Source organism: Homarus americanus, unplaced genomic scaffold (assembly GCF_018991925.1).
Source record: "Homarus americanus isolate GMGI-L3 unplaced genomic scaffold, GMGI_Hamer_2.0 scaffold55640, whole genome shotgun sequence".
In the NCBI taxonomy this organism is placed as follows: domain Eukaryota; kingdom Metazoa; phylum Arthropoda; class Malacostraca; order Decapoda; family Nephropidae; genus Homarus; species Homarus americanus.
In genome coordinates, this window is record NW_024713650.1 from 1,991,833 (window position 1) to 2,011,962 (window position 20,130).

Consider the following 20,130-nt stretch of genomic DNA (forward strand, 5'->3'; position numbering starts at 1 on the left):
CCCTGTTGGAAGAGAATTTATAGCCGAATTAGTTTATATTTTGGGCTGAACATCATTTTGAGCTGAAGTTACCAGAATGGCATGATTCCATTTCTACAGAAATGAGGGTAGCACTTGTTACAAAGTACAGTGTACATGTATTGCAGAAACAATGATATAGACATTAAAGCTAATAATTATTTCAGGCTGGGTAATGGAGGTGTGTAAACTGCAATAGTGAAATTAGATGTGATAACTGTAGCAGAGCTCAGTGGTCCTGGATGTCTGCAGCCTTCAGAGCCATGAAGAGGAATTTGTAATTATGTTATTTCATTGTTCTTTAAATTTGACAGGATTATCTTCTGTTTTAAGGTATAAAAATGCATTAGTTTTATTATAAATATTTAAATACGGTAGTATGTTAATTAGTAAATCTTTTAATTTGCAGTAAAAGAATGCACATGCATTACATTCTGGTGTGGGGTTTTGGATGTTTGGTTCACACTCAGGATGGGTTGGAGAAAGGAAACTCACAATGTGCTCTCTATATACATGTTGTATTGGATGTACAATGCAGCTTGGTGCTGGGAAGGCAGCATGGTTACAAGCGTGATGTAGAGAGAGCTGGCTGGTGAGGGTGCTCAGAGGAGGACCAGCCTGTGGGTCGCCATGCTCGCCGGCGGGAGCCAGGACCGCCAGGCAGGCGGAGGAGGAGCGAGGGCCGCCAGGCAGCGGCGGAGGAGGAGGTGTGTTGCTGGCTGGTTGGTGTAGGTAGAAAGAGACAGGTCACCACGAGGTCAGGTCTTAAATAGCGGGGGTAGGCGTGGCTTAGTAGTTGACCCCCGCTCCGTGATGTATGGCGGCGCTGGTTGACCTAGACCACGAGGCATACACTGGGGAATTGGTGGGGTCGGCTACTCGGCGACAAACAGCGTTTGTAGGGGAGAAATCCACTACACTGTAAGAGGTAGTGTTTGTTGATGTTCCCGAAGTGTAGTTGTGACGTAGCTTTTGAAATTAATATTGGTCAACTTAAACACAAGATAAGAGGTACTGTAGAGTAACTTATGCCAAATGGTACTTGATTCACAAGGGCCCTGTGACGACAAGAAGCAGCGTCTGGCAATAATTACATATGGACTCTATACATGAATATAAAGAAACCCATTTAAATGTCAAGAACTAGACTTCTAAGTGAACTAGATTTAATATTTGTGTATTAAAAAATGCATTAACTATTTTCTTGAAGTAAAACCTTCAACTGTGTATGCTAGTGTGGAGAGGAAAAGTAAAGGTCTCATTGAGAATCTTTGCCTATGTGGTCTGTACAGTACTTGTATAATATTATAAGAGCACAGTCACAATACACCATAGGTTTTCATCCATCTGCTGTGTACGGTATAAAAAAAAAAACTCGTTAGCCATGGGGGCGATGGTATTCAAGGTTTTCTGAGCAGTGTTCCTCGACCTGTTGCTGAAAGGTTGGTAGTTCTACATCAGCCATTTTTCAAAATGACATATTTTTCAAGCTGCGATCTTGTAAAATGGTCACCATCTTGTAAAATAGTCGCCATCTTGTAAAATGGCTGCCATCTTGTGAAATAGTCGCCATATCCCGAAAACTTAAAAGCAAAATAACTGCTAAAGTATTAATTGTATCGAAAAATAACTTCTAGTCAAAGTTGTTCCAAATCATTTATAGTTCCCTATTAGCTTATGTGTTATTAATACGATTTTGAAGGCTATTGGGCACTGATACGATTAAGTTGTCATGGGTCAGCCTGTTAGGTCCTTTATAATAGACCCGTAACCGTCCCAGTTAAAAGTTTCCATATTGTGGATTTACTTCATTATACACAAGTGTCTTCCTTGCATCAAAGGCTTCCATAAGTCTGCAAAGAAAAATTATGAAGTTGGTTGAGTATTTCGCCAGGTGTATTTTAGTTACCTCGTGCCTTCAGGATTTCTGGAAAAATGCAGAAGACTACCACAAAGTCCTCAGGCTGTGTGGGAGACTGACGAGGCAGGCAATGTTCCTGCTGAGACAGCCGAAGAGTATTAGGCATTTGCTAAGAGTTCCATTTCCTGACCACAAAGTACAGGTAAGGGGCCAGAATCACTAACACTGCTGAGATACAAAGTTCATAACTGGCAGAGAGGAGTCAGTGGCGGCTAAAATCAGTTCCATTTATACTGGTGTGTGGCCCTCTGAATGTAGGGAATTTGGACTATTTTCGAGATGACCTGCCATCACTTGCTGGAGTCTTGGATGCTGAAGTAAACTGGAGTAAAGTTTGGACGGCAAATAACAAAACACCATTATCCATTCACAAAACCATAAATAATATGAGCACTATCAGGAAAGTTCTTTAATTTGATATTTGGCTTTGCTATCCCGGGAAGGGGTTCAGTACTGGGTTCACACCTTGCAGACGACAGGGTGAGAAGGTCGGCCGTGTCGCAGTCACTCGTTATTTAAAAAAAGATATCTTTGTACTCCTTGACGTCTCTGATACAAGATGATGATAATATTGTTGATACAGATTGTGAACTACATCAGAAGAAAAGTACTCGAGCGGCTGGGAATGCACAAGAGAAGAGCACTGACAACTAAATATCGATAGTAGAGTCCAGGCACTGTTAAATAACAATTAAGTGAGACAAACTAAGACGAGTGCTTTTGTCATACTTCAACTTATTCGTGATAATTATGAATTGCTGGCTATCTACCCCAATGGTAAGTTCATATGATTGTTCATGTAAAATTTGAGCTGCATTTAAAATTGTGATACACAAAATTCTGATATGTTGACATAACTTTGGGTAGAGTGAAAACACCTCTACCACCAGAAGGAGTTGTTTAATTCTCTTCATTTTTTCCACATGTTCTTACCACTATAGTAAGTATTTTAAAATAGGCAACATTTACTAGAACCTAATAGAACCAAAGAACCCTACATAACCTAACTTCAGAGCCGGGGAGCTCTGCCCCTCAGACCCCCAGCCATATACAGTACACAGTACCTGTATATTAAACAGAAAGTAAATTTGCATTTTCAACCAGTATGACTCATTGAGTTGAGCAATGTGTTTTTCTTATGGGTTTTGATGGGTTTTGTTCGAACTTTACGATGATTTTTGTCAAATATCACTCGGGTTTTTTTATACCCCCTTCCCCCTGGCCCCCCCAAGTGATTTCCAACAAAAAATTAATATCAAAATCGAATAAAACAAAAAAAAAACAGGAAAAACACATTGATCAACGAAAAAAAAAACTTACCTAACCTACTGTAGAATGAATACCTTGGATTTGTTACATTTTCCACCAGTATGCAGCTAAAGGTCTTAGACTTAAAAAATGAACAAATCTCGTTGAGAGCTACTTGGTAGGCTATCTTCTGGGTATTATTTTAGTTTCGGTCGTCCAGGGAATCTTAGGAATTTAACCCCCACCAGAAAGACGGAGTCTGGTGGAGCAAAGGCCCCCCCGGTTAGGTTAGATATACAGTAGTTTCTGGGTGTTGCAGCTAAGTTAGGTTATGTTAGGTTGGTTAGTTTACGTTATGTTGGTTAGGTTACGTTATGTTGGTTAGGTTAGGATGGATAACTAAATAGAGGGATGACCAAAACTAAAATTTTACCATCTTCTTAACCCTACTTTTACTTGTCACAATTGAATAATAAGCGAGATAATTCCGACCTTCGCTGCATATTGGTTGAAAATGCATCAATACCAAAAGTACGGTACTTAAATCTGGTAACAATGAAAACAACTTTGTTGAAACGTTATGGTGTAATTTATGTTTTTTGTGGATGTGAGAGTATGCTCGGACCAAGCAAATCAGTTGTACACAAATAAATGACACAATGACTCATCAGTTATATATATGGTAAATAATTAATATCTTCATGTACAAAACATGTAGAGACATCAATTTACTACCATATGATCAGTTTTTCAGCGTGTTTTATCCCGCAATTTCCCTCATCCTTCATCCTCTGCCCACTACAGGTGATTTATGATCGTAGATAGAGAAAAACTACATTTTTTTAAATACGTACTTAGAATTAAAATAAAAAGTTGTCATCATTTGAAATACTCATTATAATGATAAAAATATCTGTGAAAATATTAACGAAATCAAACAACTTTTTCTGGTGGCAGTGGTGATGCTCTCATGAATTACCTACATAGGTTTGATTTATTAAAGCATCAACTACCGGGTACTATCCCCTTACTACTACACTACTACTTTGCTGTCACTTGGAATCGAGCTATGATACAATGATGAGTTATTAGACATGTCATCTTCGTTGATGAGCTCTGATGTGACTCGAGGGGCCAATGCAGGACCGGCAGGCCGTCCACAGATGTTGCACACGTGGAGGGGTACGTCTAGTGCGGGTGTACTGATCACAGTCATACATGTTAGTTAACTTAATGTCAGATGATTCATATTACACTCACTCTCCTTAAATATTGATTTTGTAAATTTATAGTTCATTGTATAATATTAATTGATCTTGATTGTAATTTGATATTGGGTTTCAGGGCGTGTCTTTCAGCAGTCAAGGAAGGAGTGCCCGTACCATGGCCCTGGGCTGTGCCAAACTACGCCACTGGGTCCTCTTTGCCCAGTGCCAACTGTTACAGCCTCTCCCCAGCTGTGCACCAAGGGTTAGGGTGCACCATATTTGACCCCACTGGGTCAGGGTGCTCCATATTTCACCCCACTGGATAAAGGATGCATTATATTTGATCCAGTGATGCAGTTGGACTTGGGAGTTTAAGTCATTGATTTGATCTGGGTTTGGTGGACAAGGAGCTGTGTAGTAATGTACTGTACAGTACAGTATATTCATTCATTGGGAAATGTAATCTTTTCAACATGTGAGAGCCCTGTGGACAAGGCAGGCCCTGCCAGGGGGTGTTGTATAGTAGTTAGCAGAGTCTCACAGGTTACTCATCTCATGCTTTTGGCAAAAACATGGGATCTCATGCTATGTGCATGTATAACCTTGATAAGAGGAAGAGATAATGAGAGGATTTATTTATTTATTTATTTATTTGAACAGAAAAAAAAGGTTGTTTCCTCTGTTTAATTTTGTGCTTTTTAAGGTTTGACACAACTACATGTAGCAAGTTTAGAAGAAATTAGGTTAATTTAATCTGGTCCCAATTTCAGTCAAGTTTGGATGAATATGGAGTAGCTGAGATTGTGTTAAATTATTATTTTTTAGGTGAGGTTGAAGTAGGCCAGATAGCTTAGTTACATTAATGAGATGACTGTACATGAATTAGATTCAGGTTTAATTAGTTTGGTTTGAGAAAATAGATTTTGGTGAGTGGATTTTATTGTTCAAAAATAGATTTGAGATTGATAGATTGATTTAAGTATTGATAACCAGTGTGGTGTTCTGTTATACATCTAATTTTATAAAGTATAACTGTAGTTGAATTTAAGTGTTTCTGTTTACGTTCATGTTTTAGATTGGTTTGAGGAACAACACTGGTATTTCGCACTGGATTGGGTTTGCTTATTTTAGTTTAAGTATGGCATATTTCACTTTATTTTCTGGCAACTAGTAAAATAAGTTTGCCCTGAGGAAGGAATGTTAAGATATTCAGGATGGAGATTCTTACCTATAAAACCATTTACTGTACAGTGCAGTAATCATGTACTGTACATAAAGTCACTATTTTTATTTATCTTTATTGAAAAAGATGAAGGTGTTACTTTTACTTAACATTTATCTTCTGATCGGCCTGTTAGCCGCTTGGGTGGTCAGTCATACTCTTATCTTCTTCGCCACTGATCGGCTGGTTAGCCGCTTGGGCGATCGGTCACATCTCTGTTACACACTGTTGGCAAGTACTGGGCATGTACTGGCTCTTGAATGTATTTGAACCTGCTCCAGTGTTGGTCAAGTCTGGTCTTGAAAGAGCTCACACACTCTGGCAGATTGTTCCAAGAGTTGACAATTATCTCTCTTAAAAAGTTTGCCATCACAGTTTTCTGTTGTCTTTCCTTGTCCAGATCATAATTCATGTATCTGTACAATTATAAACATATACAGGTACTGTAAATTGTGGTCACCACTAGGTAAAGTAAAATTGGGTCCCACTCTCATAGCCATGGCAAGGTGCAGTGTGGATACAGCACATTGAAGACTTATAATACATTATACACATATCCTGTATTTATGGTAATGAAGGTGAGCTTCAGGATTTAATAATACAGTATAGAGATGTAGTGTATTCTCTGTGTGTAAGGAAAGCCTTCGGTGATGCAGAGGTTTGTACAGGTAGAATGATGAGAAGTATAACATCACTTGTGTGTCATGATGAAAGGCCCAGCAAGAGGCTTTATTTATTACATGTTTGTAATGATGACCTCTAAAGTATAGGGTTATAACTTGTCTTTTATGTAATGAAGGGTTAGGAAAAGGTTTGCAAACAAAATAATGAATGGGGATATTAAAAGAATTAAATGGGTCAGTTATAATGAGCCGTGCAGACTCCCAAATTTGTTTGCAGTAGTTACGGTAGTTTTAACTCATAACTAATCCAAAATATACTGTATAGTGCATTAACATATACTAGTTGAGTGAATTAGAGTCTTATGCCTTATCCTATTCTCCACTAAGTCAGCTTTTTAGCTGATTGGGTGGTCAGTCAATTTGCTTGTGTATTTTTGGCATGTACAGTACTGTACTGGATAAAAACAGGTTGTTGGATGTATCTGAATACATTCTAGTGCTGGGTTATCCTGCACTTTAAAAAAAGTTAAATCTTGGTATTGTTACAGCATTAGATGGCATGTTAACCCTCTAGTTCATAGCTGAAAAAGTTAACTCAGTGACCTCTACTGCAGTACAGTAGCCTTCAGCTAAATCCAGGTACTGTATGCATGTCTTTACTGGGAATAATGAAGATGCATAATGAGGTGAAAATGCCCTACGATTTTTTTGTCATTGTCATTGATTACCTTATTAGTGGTTTTAATTATTTGTCTTGTGCTTTATGTCAACTATATGGAAATTAGCTTAATACACACCTCAAGAGGAGGAACTATACCTGGTGACTCACACTGGCCACATGTAGTAGCACCACCTTAACTTTCTTTATTATTGTGTGTGTATTGGGTAATTACCCCCCCCCCCTAAAAAAAACTGACTGTACACCATTAATAAACCACAGTTGAAGGGCATACGTTATGAATACTTAACAAAATGGTAAAGTCTTGTGAGGCCACACAGTTAGATAGCCCATGTTGCACTGTATGCTACTGATGTAAATTCTAGATAGAGTATTTGGTAAATGAAGTGGGTCTTCTGTCGGAATAATAAATTTTCATTTAAAAAACAGTAAATAAACATGTGATTGATCTACAGGTTGTACTTCTCTAGTCCGGCATTCTGTGGTCCGAAAACTACCGTGGTCCGGAACGATTTTAGTTTTCCCAATAGCCAACATCCCTGATGTAACTCAAATTACATTTGAGTTACAGTACCATCCCTTCACTTTGGAAGCAGAATTATGGTAGCATTAAAGGTAAAGGAAATAGTATTTTAACATTATTACTTTTTCTTATTTATTTATTTCCTATCTTATGTTTTTATGCTTTATGTAGGGTGTTTCGAGGGTGAATTTCCATAGTCCGGAAATTTCCATGGTCCGGCACCGGTCAGGTCCCGAGGTTGCCGGACTAGAGAGGTACAACCTGTATTACTAAATTCTATGTGTCGCTTAGAAATTAAAGAGTTAGATGTCACTTGAAGGAATTTTAGTACTCAGGGTCTTTTTCATGAATGCTTATGTACCATACTAATTTTACAATGTGTTTTAATCAAGATGTGGTTTACTGTACAGTGGGGTATGCTATAACGAACGTAATTGGTTCCAGAACCTCGTTCGTTATAGCATTCGTTCGTTATAGGATTAATCCGTTCCAGGCCCCCAAATACAACCACTTAACACTGAAAAAATTCTGTGGAAAATGTAAAAAATATGGAACTTTATCTTACCTTAGTGTTATTCAGCATGCAGGTACCCCTAAACACTGGCACAACACTATCACTTCCACTGGGAGTCTTGGCTTTAAGGTCCTCAAACAATTGTTTAGTCTTCTCACAAATTATAGCTTCACTAATGTTACCACCTGCCATTTCTTTCTCCTTTATCCACACTAAGAGTAAATTTTCCATCTCTTCAATCACATTACACTTTGCTTTGCTAAGTCTAAAGATTCCCTTAGCCACTTGCACAGTTTTTAACTCCCCTTTATTCTTCAAAATCGTACATATAGTCGATTTAGCCATCCCATACATCACTAAGTTTCGCAATGCTTCTTCCATTCTCACGTTTCTTTATAATTTTTTTCTTAATTTCAAGGGTTATTAGCTTTCTCACTCGCTTTGGACGATTCATTGTTACAATTGTATACTTGTACAACAAAATAGTTATACAAATAACGCGAATTTCCACATTAAAAGACGAAATTTCAACAATAACAGTGGTGCACTGGCTACACAATGAGAAAAACATGGCGCCTGACGCTCTTGTTGTGGATCGCGGTACAACAATATTCATGCGCCAGGCGAAATAGTCCCGTATTCATCCGCGTTCGTTGTAGGAGTTGCGTTCGTTATAGCATTCTCAATTTTATAGGTAAAACCGTTCGTTATAGGAATATTCGTAGTAGGATCCGTTCGTTATAGCATACCCCACTGTATATCATTTCCTCATGCTGCCTATTATTAATTTATTTATTTCTAATTCATAGTTATTTGAATCTTGGAAATTTGAATACAGAATTAGCATTTACACTAATTTTCAAAACACATGCAAACAACTTTAAGAGTATCAGTTCAAAAATTGTGGTAAAGGTAGAGTGGTGTTGATGTAATTAGAGTTACTGTTGTTCATATACAGTGGTTGAAAAAGTTTGTGTACTGTGTCATGTTGTTGTGTAGAACTTGCAGTAAAGTTACACTGTTTGCTGTGATATACTGTACTGTGTATTTATTACTCATGTATGTACTGTATATGTGTGTTGTATGTACTGTGTGTATGTCATTTTATGTTCCAAAATGTAAGTAATGTACTGGTAGGGATTTGTAAGTGTAAAATTTCTGTAACTGGGTGTGAAAATGCATGGATTAATATACTGTATGTAAGATTGTTGTGTGGATCAGGTATATAGGTATGTAAGTGTATGTAAACAGGGGTTACAGGATGGGATCACACCATGTTAAAAAAAAACTTGTTTGAGGATAATGAAGAATTGTGTAAGGATACTGAAGACTTGTTTAAGGATAATGGAGACTTGTTTAAGGATAATGTAGACTTGTTTAAGGATAATGATGACTTTATATTTAGGATGGGATCTGTGACAATATGCTTGGAGAGAAGAGAAAAAAGTTATTCAGTGAGAACTTATGAGCAGGATATTCTGTGCCATCTGTATTTACGGGGTGATGTATGATCTCGTGATGAATAGGGTGGAGGGAGCAGAACTGTTCAAAATGATGATGAATTATAATTTTAGAAAAGGGCCACCGAAATGCATTGTGTTGTCAATACTTTACTGTTATATGGTTCGCACAATGGCTAGAGGCTTTAAAATGTGGTGCTACAGGTGAATGTTAAATTTAAGTTATATTGGTAAAATAGCTTATGCAAATACAGGTAGTGGTACTAAGATATGAGATACTTTGGCCATATATTAAGAGATGATGGTAAGGGGATTAATGTGTACTATCATATTGATGATAAGTGAGCATGGAGAAGACAGAAACTGTATGTGTTGTTGTGTCATTAAATAGGGTCTTGGGGGAATTTCATATAGATTCTTGCCAATGTATCTGTTTGGTATATTTAGGGTCTAAAGATAAAAAAAATGTGTTTGGCATTTTTTATGTTGCCATCTACAACTACTGAGAGCCAAATAACAATATCTATTAGTATCCTTATTTTCCCAGTATAACTGGGTGCAGTTGAAAATTACAAATTATTAAGTGTTGTCACAATTATTATCTGCATTCAGTCTACAATTTTCGGTTTAGTGATGTTTGACTCGATGGAAAAAATTTAGGAGGGAAGTTGGAAAAACTGGGGATTCTGTGCTCCAAGTGCCCATCATTACAATACTGTATACAGTACAGTATACTGTACTATAAAATGAAGTGGGAAGTGAAGTTCTGTGTTGAGGCAGTGACTAGCCAGCCGCAGTCTTCCCCTCCTTTATGTGAGGTCACGGCATACAGGCAGCAACCACACACGTCTCTCGAGTCAACTTGGTGAATCTGTCGCATGTACTGTATACTATAACAGTAAATGTTAGGAATAAATAATAATAATAATAATAATAAATAAAAGAATTGAGAAAATACACCTTGTACTGCATTGGCAATCATTTCACAGGACAAGACAGAACAGCTAAGAGATCCCCCATGCCTTTCCTCGCTCCTCTCCCCCGCTCTGTTGGTTAATTGCTGATCATGTCCCTTATGTTTTTGACCTTATGATGATAATTTTATTTTATTGTTTGCACATTCTGTATGAACGATTGTGTGTGCATGTAAAGTAATAAAAGAAAATGGAGAAAATTACATGTATCTACCCGAATTTACGATTTGAACAATAACTTATATCACAGCTCAGCCTCACCCGCTGTGAGTGCTACTGGGTGGCCAGTCGCTAAATCGAGTACACAATTACATGCCATCTCCATGGATATTTTTCCTCGTTATCCCTTGTTTAGGATATCATTTCTTGCTTCTTTGCGCTTAGCAATATGTTTTCAGGGACGCATCCTAATCGCTAAATGACAGATACCTATACAGACTCAAGAAATGATATCATGCTGACTTTGAAGTGCTGATACAACTCCTCAGTAAGATATTGTGAAGACACTTATATTAAAACAACTATAATGATTAAATCTGATTCAAATTGGTAGGTTCTGATGCCTCACAATGTACTGTACACAATTACCAGTTTTATTCTGTGTATACTGTACTGTACTACAAAATGGTACCCAGGAGTTTGTAATTTTTGTCAAAGGGCAAAAGATGCTGTACAGTACAGTTACATCTTTTTCTGAGAGGAATTAACTTATCTAAAACTTGTGATGCCAAATTGATTAAATTAGATTAGGACGAATTTTGTTTTTTTCCCAGATAGCTCTTGGTTTAGCTACCCAGTTTATCACTTTATAATGACGTAATAGACACCACCTCAATACTATCAGTCCCATCCTGGAACAGCCACAACAAAAATTACGCTTCATATTTTAGTACAAATGACTAATAGTTTTCAAAACATATAAAATTGTACAGTTAGAGTACCTTTTGAAGCTTCCATTTACTTTTGTACTGTTGATAAATGTTTATAGGTCTACAGAATGTTTAAAATACATTTTGATGTTGCATTAAGGGTTTCCTTCCAACCCAATTAATCAGTATTTTCAAGTTGCAGGTGAAATAGTCTCCAACTTGTCCTAACCATTAGGATTGTCACCACCTAGGATACTGGTAAGCCCCCTATATATGCTTTTTTGCCAAGTACATTATTTATTCACAAAGTGATCACAGTGCCAAATGTCCCCAGAAAGCCAGTAGAAAATGGAGATCAGGGTATGCGATTTGAGTGTCATACTGTACTGTACTGTATTTATCTTTTCCTTTCCCAAATCTTGACCATGTTACTCTATCCTTTCTTATAATCCATAAATTTCCTTTTTACTGCAGTATTTTACTGTACTATTTATTTTTAGTAAAAAAAAATATAATGCTTTATTTAAAAATATATTTATGTAAACTTTTTGGTTGAAAATTATATAAACAATTACTGTACTGCACCTTATACACAACACTCTTTCATAATCATGTCACTCATTGTAATTTTGTGTCTAAGAAGTTATGGCTGCCAAGATTACATTTGTGAGTGAGATGCTTCCCACATTCATAACAACTGAACCTTTTTGTTTTTGGTGCACAAATATATGTACACTCGGGAACTCTTATGAATGAATAGTTTTCCACGTTCTTTACACTTAAAATTTTTGTTTTCACTATGCACAAGTATATGGTTTTTCAAGGCACACTCCTGTGCAAAGAGTCTCGCTTTTTTTTTACTCCAGTGTGTAAATGCATGTTTGGAACAAGTTTGCCACATTCCTGACAGCTGAAACCCTTTTCTCCAGTGTGTGTCAGCTGATTGTTTGTCAGACGGTACCTCTTAGCAAACAGCTTCCCAAATTCTTCACATCAAAATTTTTTCTCTCCACTATGCACTAGCAAGTGGATTCTCAGGATTGTGTTAAGAAAGAACTGTTTACTACATTCATTACAGCTAAACATTTTCTCCCCATGGTGCTTAAATATGTGCTTATTGAGAGAAGTCTTATCTGTAATTTCTCTCCACTGTGCACGAGCCTATGCTTTCTTAGAAAAGTCTTATGAGCAAAACATTTTCCACATTGCTCGCACAGAGTTTTTCTCTTCAATGTGGACAGCTTTGTGCAAGTTAAGTCTTCCATTCTGAGCAAATGAGTTTCACATTCCTCACATTTGTACTTTTTCTTCTCCCTGATGCACCAGAAGATATTTAATGAATGAACTTTTATACACAAAAAAAATTAATGTTCTTTGCACTTGAAATCTTCCTTTCTTTTATTTGTAGACTTGACTGGATCAGGAGCTTCAAGTTTGGGATCCAATATCAGTCATGTTCTTCCCTTTGAGCGTGACTTTAATGGTCAGTCTAAAATAGCAATTAACGCTATTATTTCTTTACCCAAATAAATGACAACAGAAACTGTCTGTTAATATATGTTACACAGGTCTATTTGCCTATTGTACTGTATATATTTACTGAGATCAGTAATCACTGTACAATACCAGCTTTGTTGGTGTATTTACACCTAAAAGTTTTCTCTATTAAGCCTTGCCTCTCAGAAGAAAATTTAAATGTTGTAAAAAAAATTATGGTAACTTAACAAGATTAGCCAAGAATTTGACTTATGTATCTGCTTATGTCGCCTCTTAAAATTCTATAATGATAAGAACTAGGGACTGTCAGTTATTGAAAATGTCCAAAGGAGGGCCACCAGACTGGTGCCTGCACTGTGGCACCTCAGCTACCCTGAGATTGTTGAGTTGACAAACTAACATGGCAGTGGTTAACCAACTCCCCAACATCACATGTAACTTAATTATGAAAATGAAAATACAAAAAATTTACTAACCACTGAGGACAGTAGCGACATTAGCTTGTGTTTAAATAACTGAATAAAAAATTAAAAAAAATTAATCACTACATAACAGCCAGTCACGACACATCATTCCTTCACGGCTCACTCAGGCAAATGGCTTGCTAGTGAACGTCACCATGGTGTGTTATACCAGGAAGGAATATACAGGTATAGAGAAACTTGTACTACATTCAATTAACGTTCAGCCCTGACTACTGCGCCATCTCTCGATTTAATTTTACCATAAATATTTAATGTCATCATAGAAAACGTGTTGTTGTCTAGAGGACGAGGTTGTGGAGTTTCATGATGTTGAATCGCACATAGGATGGAGGTGAGAAGGGAAACTCGGCTATGGCAGTTTTCTTATATAAATATATTATATACAAAACAGTATGGTGCTGGGAAGTTGCTGTATGGCAGAGGAGTTGCTGTGCCAGAGCTTCTTTAGAGGAGGTGTTGAGTGTTGCAGGGCTCTAAGTAGAATGGACTTCAACGGCAAGGCTAGGAGCTTATATACATGGCCACCGGAAGTAAGCGTCGCCGGTGTTGACACCCCCCTTAGTCTAGACGGCTAGGCTTGTCAGAGAAACTTTGTCGCGGGATTGGCTGATCAGCGACTAATGGCAGTGTCAGTTGTAGGGGAGAGTATCCACTACAAGTTGTCTTTTGCGTAGACTCCTGTCATAAGCCACATTCTTAGCAGCCATTGCATAAATTATCATGATTGTCTGCTTATAAATTTGCATCCCTACTTGAAAAACAATGTAATCTAAACCTACAACCCAGAATGCAGCCACTGTACCACTTAAGTATAAGTGCAGGGAACTGTACATCAGTGATAAAATCAATTAAATTACTACCTGGATGTGGTACACTTCGTATTTTGGTTCAGCTTACCTGGGCTTTCATGTAATGTATTGTACTAATCAATCCTATGTATTCTTTTCCTTCATCTTTTCTAAATACTGTGCTGCATGTGGCTAAACCTTAGGAGAATAGAACAATCCTCACTGAAACAAGACATGAACAACGCAGAATGTATACACTGTACCGTTTATATTTCTGCTCACGAGGATAATTTGGTGCACAAACGTCAAGGATCTGGACTTTATTAAGAATACTGCATCGTCATTTAGTGCCTGGCAGACTGTTCAGGGAATTATACAACTGGCATTATTATGCATTGAACTAATAAATCTGCAGCAGCTTGGTCTTGACACAGACACCCACACACACCAGAACTTGCCTTTAATATGTAGTGTGTGGTATTTAACATGTGCTACCACTCTACAGTAGTGTGTGGTATTGAACATGTGCTACCACTCTAGTGTGTGGTATTTAACATGTGCTACCACTCTAGTGTGTGGTATTTAACATGTGCTACCACTCTAGTGTGTGGTATTTAACATGTGCTACCACTCTAGTGTGTGGTATTTAACATGTGTTACCACTCTAGTGTGTGGAATTTAACATGTGTTACCACTCTAGTGTGTGGTATTTAACATGTGCTACCACTCTAGTGTGTGGTATTTAACATGTGCTACCACTCTAGTGTGTGGTATTTAACATGTGCTACCACTCTAGTGTGTGGAATTTAACATGTGCAACCACATCTAGTGTGTAGTATATAACGTGCTGCCACATGTAGTGTGTGATATTTAACATGTGCTACCACTCTAGTGTGTGGTATTTAACATGTGCAACCACATCTAGTGTGTAGTATATAACGTGCTGCCACATGTAGTGTGTGATATTTAACATGTGCTACCACTCTAGTGTGTGGAATTTAACATGTGCAACCACATCTAGTGTGTAGTATATAACGTGCTGCCACATCTAGTGTGTGGTATTTAACATGTGAACATGACGCACAGAGGTAGCTGGCCTAAACTCTATACAGTATTTTGTTTTTGACATCTGATCATTATTATTACAACAATATACCTAAAATAACTGCATCATTTAATACTTAAGTAGATAGTGATTTTATCTAAAGTTTATGATTTTAATACAGATTTCTGTAACCAATCTTGTTTTAAATATTTTAGACTAACACCTGACGTGTGTGTGTGTGTAAACAGAAAAAAAAAATATTGTCTGGCTGCCCACAGTTTTACATACCGTACACAAATTGTCTTTGGGATTCACGTTAGAGGTGATATCTGAACTGACAGACCACCGGGAGAATGTTTTATATAGCAAGAAGCGGAAAATTGTGGTAACTGTTGGTGTGTGAGCAGGTGAGTACAGTTGACAGAATTTTTACAAGGGGGATCACTTCAACCTTCGGCTTTTTGTTGCCCACCATGATTAGCAGGTGACTTCATATGACCTGTCACCAACGTTCTTAACATTCTCTGTCATATTTACGTCAAATTAGATCACAACCTTAGTCATTTTTTGTGGTACTGTACATGGACCAACAGGCTAGTGGGAAACCTGCTGGTGCTAAACGTATACTGTACAAGTATGTCTGAGAACAGCACTACCACCTGAACGAGTTGTTTTATTTTGTTTATTTTTCCACAGATGTTCATCACTTCTTATCACTATAGTAAGTGTTTTAAGAGGCCACATTTACTAGAATCTAATAGAACCTGACCTAATCAACCAAACAAACTTACCTAACCTAACCAGGGTTGGATCCTGACCGATGCGACTGATGCACTTGCATCACTCAAAGAATTTTGGGTTAATATTGGCGACTGACCAATGGACAAGTTATTTGTTTTGCTGTTTATTTTCGTACTCTATTTTCATCAGTGAGTACTGATATGATAATCATTTCTTGTGCAAATGCTTCTTTTGGTAGATATTTAGGCGCCTAGGCGTGCACTACTCTGTCTTCTATGTAAACAACCAATCATATTGAAGTATTTCAAAACGCTCCGCCGCCCGGGACGGATCAACCCTGATGCTCATTGTATGCGTATGAACCGTTTGGTACGGGCAGCTGCTCTGACATCCACAAAAGATTTAAAATTACACCATATCATTGCCGGCTCTTTCTGTTTTAATACACCGGGAGGTCCGGGGGGCAAAGCTCCCCGGCTAGGAAGTTAGGTTAGGTTGGTGATCTCTTGTAATAGCACTTCTGCTGCTTGTTTTTCATCTCAACTCAGGTTAGGTTAGATTTAATTTAGAAATAACCACTTTTTAACACATTTTCACAAACTGTGACAGTGTCCACAATATAACACAGTGAAAATATGGCGTTCTTATAATCGTTTTCTATGAAAAATTGGCTGCTGATCAGTCATCAATAATTACTGATCATAATGACACTCACTGTTAACAGTGTTGAAGCTGATGTTGACACCCTGTATGAACTCTGAATCAGATGGGTCAACACTTAAGTATAAAGGGGAAACCTTAAGTATGGATTAATTTGAATCCCGTAAATGTTGGGAAAGTGGTGTCATTTATGGTGGGTATACAGTGCAATATATATTCTATCCATTTCAGTACATATTATAAAAGTTCTTGTCTTTCTAAAAGAAGAAAGCCAATGTTCAATGGCGCTTTTATACTTAACGGTGCAAGTCTTCCATTTTGTTATGATTACACCATAGCCTTCAGTAGCATGAGGGTCTACCAGATATACAGATGTCAGACAAACAGTTGAGTTTGCTTTGTATCAAGTAATGGTTGGTTCTTCAAAGAAAATGGAACTCCTGGGAGTGTTTGGTGAAATGGTAATTTTGCAATTTTACATTTTATTTTCTCTCAACTTTCTTCCTTCTAGATTGAAAACGTTGCTTAGGTTTTCAACTTATATAATTGTTAATATAATATACTGTATTGTATATTGTTATCTTTAAGACTTTAGTTAATATTGCTGCAGGTTTTAATTATTTTAATGTACAGTAGCTAAAACAACTATCTGTGCAGGTGGGGGGTCGATATGCTCTGAAATTTTATGTGTGACTAGTGACAGCCCTCATATACAGGTACTAAAGTTTATCTTCCATGGTCTCATATTGTTTCCCACAAAGTATGCACAGATAGTTGTTTTAGCTACTGTACATTACTCCAATTGTCTAGCAAAATATTGTTACAAAGAGAAGACTATTTTTTTTCTATCGTTTCCTTACAGATACTGTGATGAAGTCCCTTACTGACAAGACAAGACAAAAAGAAACATCAGGATTGCATAAAAATCTACTGTACTTACTTCGGCTGAACACAGCACTAAGAGTCAAGTTAATATCAGTTTCTGCAAATTTAGCAAAGGTATGTGTTACTTGAATTTAGTCATGTACTACAACTAGTTTATGTTGTCTTTGCTATTTTAAATATTACAGAGTACAGAATTAATGCATTTTTATTTTATTGAACTCTAAAGAGGTTATTGCATCTAGTACACTTCATTTAGTGGGGAATTGAGTGAGAGTGAAAGATATTAGGATTACTTTTTCCCTCTAAGAGTACATGTAGATAATGCCTCAAAGATTAAGTGTTCTGAATGTACAGTTTTAGTGTATCATGTTTGTACAATTTTGAATAATGCTGATGATTGTTCTAAATAATCGGTACTGTACTGTATACTGTACATGTACTCTGTTGCTAACTAAGCTGGGTGGAACAAAAATAATATACAGTACAGTAGTAATTGCAAGTATGAATGATCGTCACAAGTTATGATGTCTGAAGCAGCCTTTAGTATTGTGTAAGAGACTTCTATCTAAAAATACTATTTCAGGTACAGAACTGAGGTCACCCTATGAAAAGCAAGACAACATTGGAAACACCAAGAAATGAATGAGTGAAATTTTCATATGAGACAAAGTCAAGAACCTTGTGATGCTGTAAAATCTCACTGAAATACTGTATTGTATTCATATTAGTAGATGATAAGGAGTCAGCATTATGCCGGTAGGTTCTTTCAAGTCATCACCAGAAGTAGTAGTAGTTAACCACCTCTCTCAGGGGTGAAACCTGGACTCTTTCTCTGACTTAACAGTGGATTATATATATACTGTGCAGTATGTACAGTATTGTATGCTGTGATGGAAGAATTGATATAACGATGACAGTAGTTAGTTTAATTCATATAGCACCTCATATATACTGTATATTCAGTGATTTTCTAGCTTAAACATAGTACAGTACAGTAGAGGTATGTTGAGTAGTGAGGTATTCTGTTGAGCTATATATTGTACCCCATAGGTATTGTTCAAGATGGATGTGTCAGAACCCAGCAATGATAAGATATTTGAATGTGAGACATGTAGAGCAAAATTCATGAAGAAAGAACACCTTGCTACTCATAAAATTGCTCACAAGCATGAGAGAAAGTTTAAATGTATGGAATGTGGGAGAAAGTTCAATCAGAAGAGTCACCTCGACACTCATATGGTTATTCATACAGGTGAGAAAAATTTTCAGTGTGAAGAATGTGGTAAACAATTCACTACCAAGCAAAATCTCAAAAGACATTTGTCCATTCACTCAAATGAAACAATGTTTGAATGTAAAAGATGTAGTAAAGTCTTCTTTAATGAGTGTGAGTTCAGTAACCATGAACTTGTTCATACAGGTGAGTTTAATTGTGAGGTATGTGGTAAGCAGTTTGCTCTGAAACACCATCTGTACAGTCATAAACGTAGTCATCCAGGTAAGAAACAGTTCAAGTGTGATGAATGTGGGAAAGACTTCAAACAAAAGTGTCATCTTAACAGCCATAAGCTTCTTCATACAAGAGAGTATCAGTGTGATGAGTGTGGGGAAAGGTTCACAAGAAAGATTGACTTTAATAATCATACTTATTTTCATAGTGGATGGAAGATGTATAAATGTGAAGGGTGTGAGAAAGAATTTAGTGACAAGAATACTTTGACCAGTCATGTTCATCATTGTGTCTGAAGGTTTTCCCATAGAACCATCTTTGCTACCCAATTACCAATAATATTGGCTGTTGGAAGTGGACAGGGCTTTGAGGTAGAGGGAAAATGTTGGGGGAAAATACTAAAAAGAACACCAAACAAACCCTTGAAAACCTTACCTTACCTAAAAAAAAAAGGTTAAAAATTGCTTATGATTTCATGGATCCCCCCCTCTCTCCTCATCTGACCACCGAATTGTATACCTACTTACACTTTTATAAGGTTATAAAAACAATAAAAAAAATATTCAACTTCAATTTGGTTCATTGTGACTTTATTTCTTAGTAAAGTTTTTGTGAAATGTGTTCACAGATAGCTTACATCTTCCTCTGCAAACTGAAAATAGTAGTTATTGCAGTCTTAGTAAAAATCTTAAAGAAATTCCTCATTTTACAGTATGTACAGGTACCACATATGACTCATTTATATGTGCCAATAGTGATTTATGTAGGAGCTTTGGTAATAGTCAATTTGGATACTCTTATCTGCTTTTACACTTTAGTTAGGGAGGTAAGTAGTTTACAGCCAAAACTTCCATAATTATCATCATAATGGTTAAAGACAAAAAGTTGAATACTGAAATCATGGTTAAATAATACCTAACCCAATCCAAGCTCAACCTAATAAAAAAGGGGGAAAATAATGCATAACAGTGGTATCCCATTTTTCTTACAAAAAATATTATTTTCATAGGTTTTTTTTATTTGATACTTTCAGTAGTGATGTTCTTTTTCTCCATAAAATTAGTGAAATGTATCAACCTAACCTAACCTAAACTTACGTTACCTTACCTAAACTAACCTAAGACTATTGTAGTGTAATTATCTTGATAGACACCTTCTACGCATTTATAACTTAATTTCAGTCGTTGCACAGCAACATTTTCAAATCGGACAATTGTTGGGATGTCAGCACCTCCACTGAAAACAGAAAACCCCAATGCATATGACAAACAATTAAGTTCTCTAGAAAAATTGCAATGACAATTTTTTAAACTTCCATGT

At 36.9% G+C, this 20,130-nt stretch overlaps 1 long non-coding RNA gene across 3 annotated transcripts; it reads left to right on the plus strand.

Annotated features, from left to right (window-relative positions):
- The first annotated feature begins 898 nt into the window (after nucleotides 1–898).
- On the plus strand, nucleotides 899–18,416 carry LOC121873158. 3 transcript variants are annotated; one of them, XR_006090200.1, is made up of 6 exons: nucleotides 899–2,716; nucleotides 4,532–7,534; nucleotides 11,456–11,517; nucleotides 12,668–12,742; nucleotides 17,338–17,474; nucleotides 17,944–18,416. It is a non-coding gene; the product is annotated as an uncharacterized LOC121873158 (long non-coding RNA). The 3 variants fall into 3 exon arrangements; XR_006090199.1 differs by having other exon boundaries at nucleotides 11,462–11,517; XR_006090198.1 differs by lacking the exons at nucleotides 899–2,716; nucleotides 4,532–7,534; nucleotides 11,456–11,517; nucleotides 12,668–12,742 and adding an exon at nucleotides 15,221–15,481.
- Nucleotides 18,417–20,130: the final 1,714 nt, after the last annotated feature.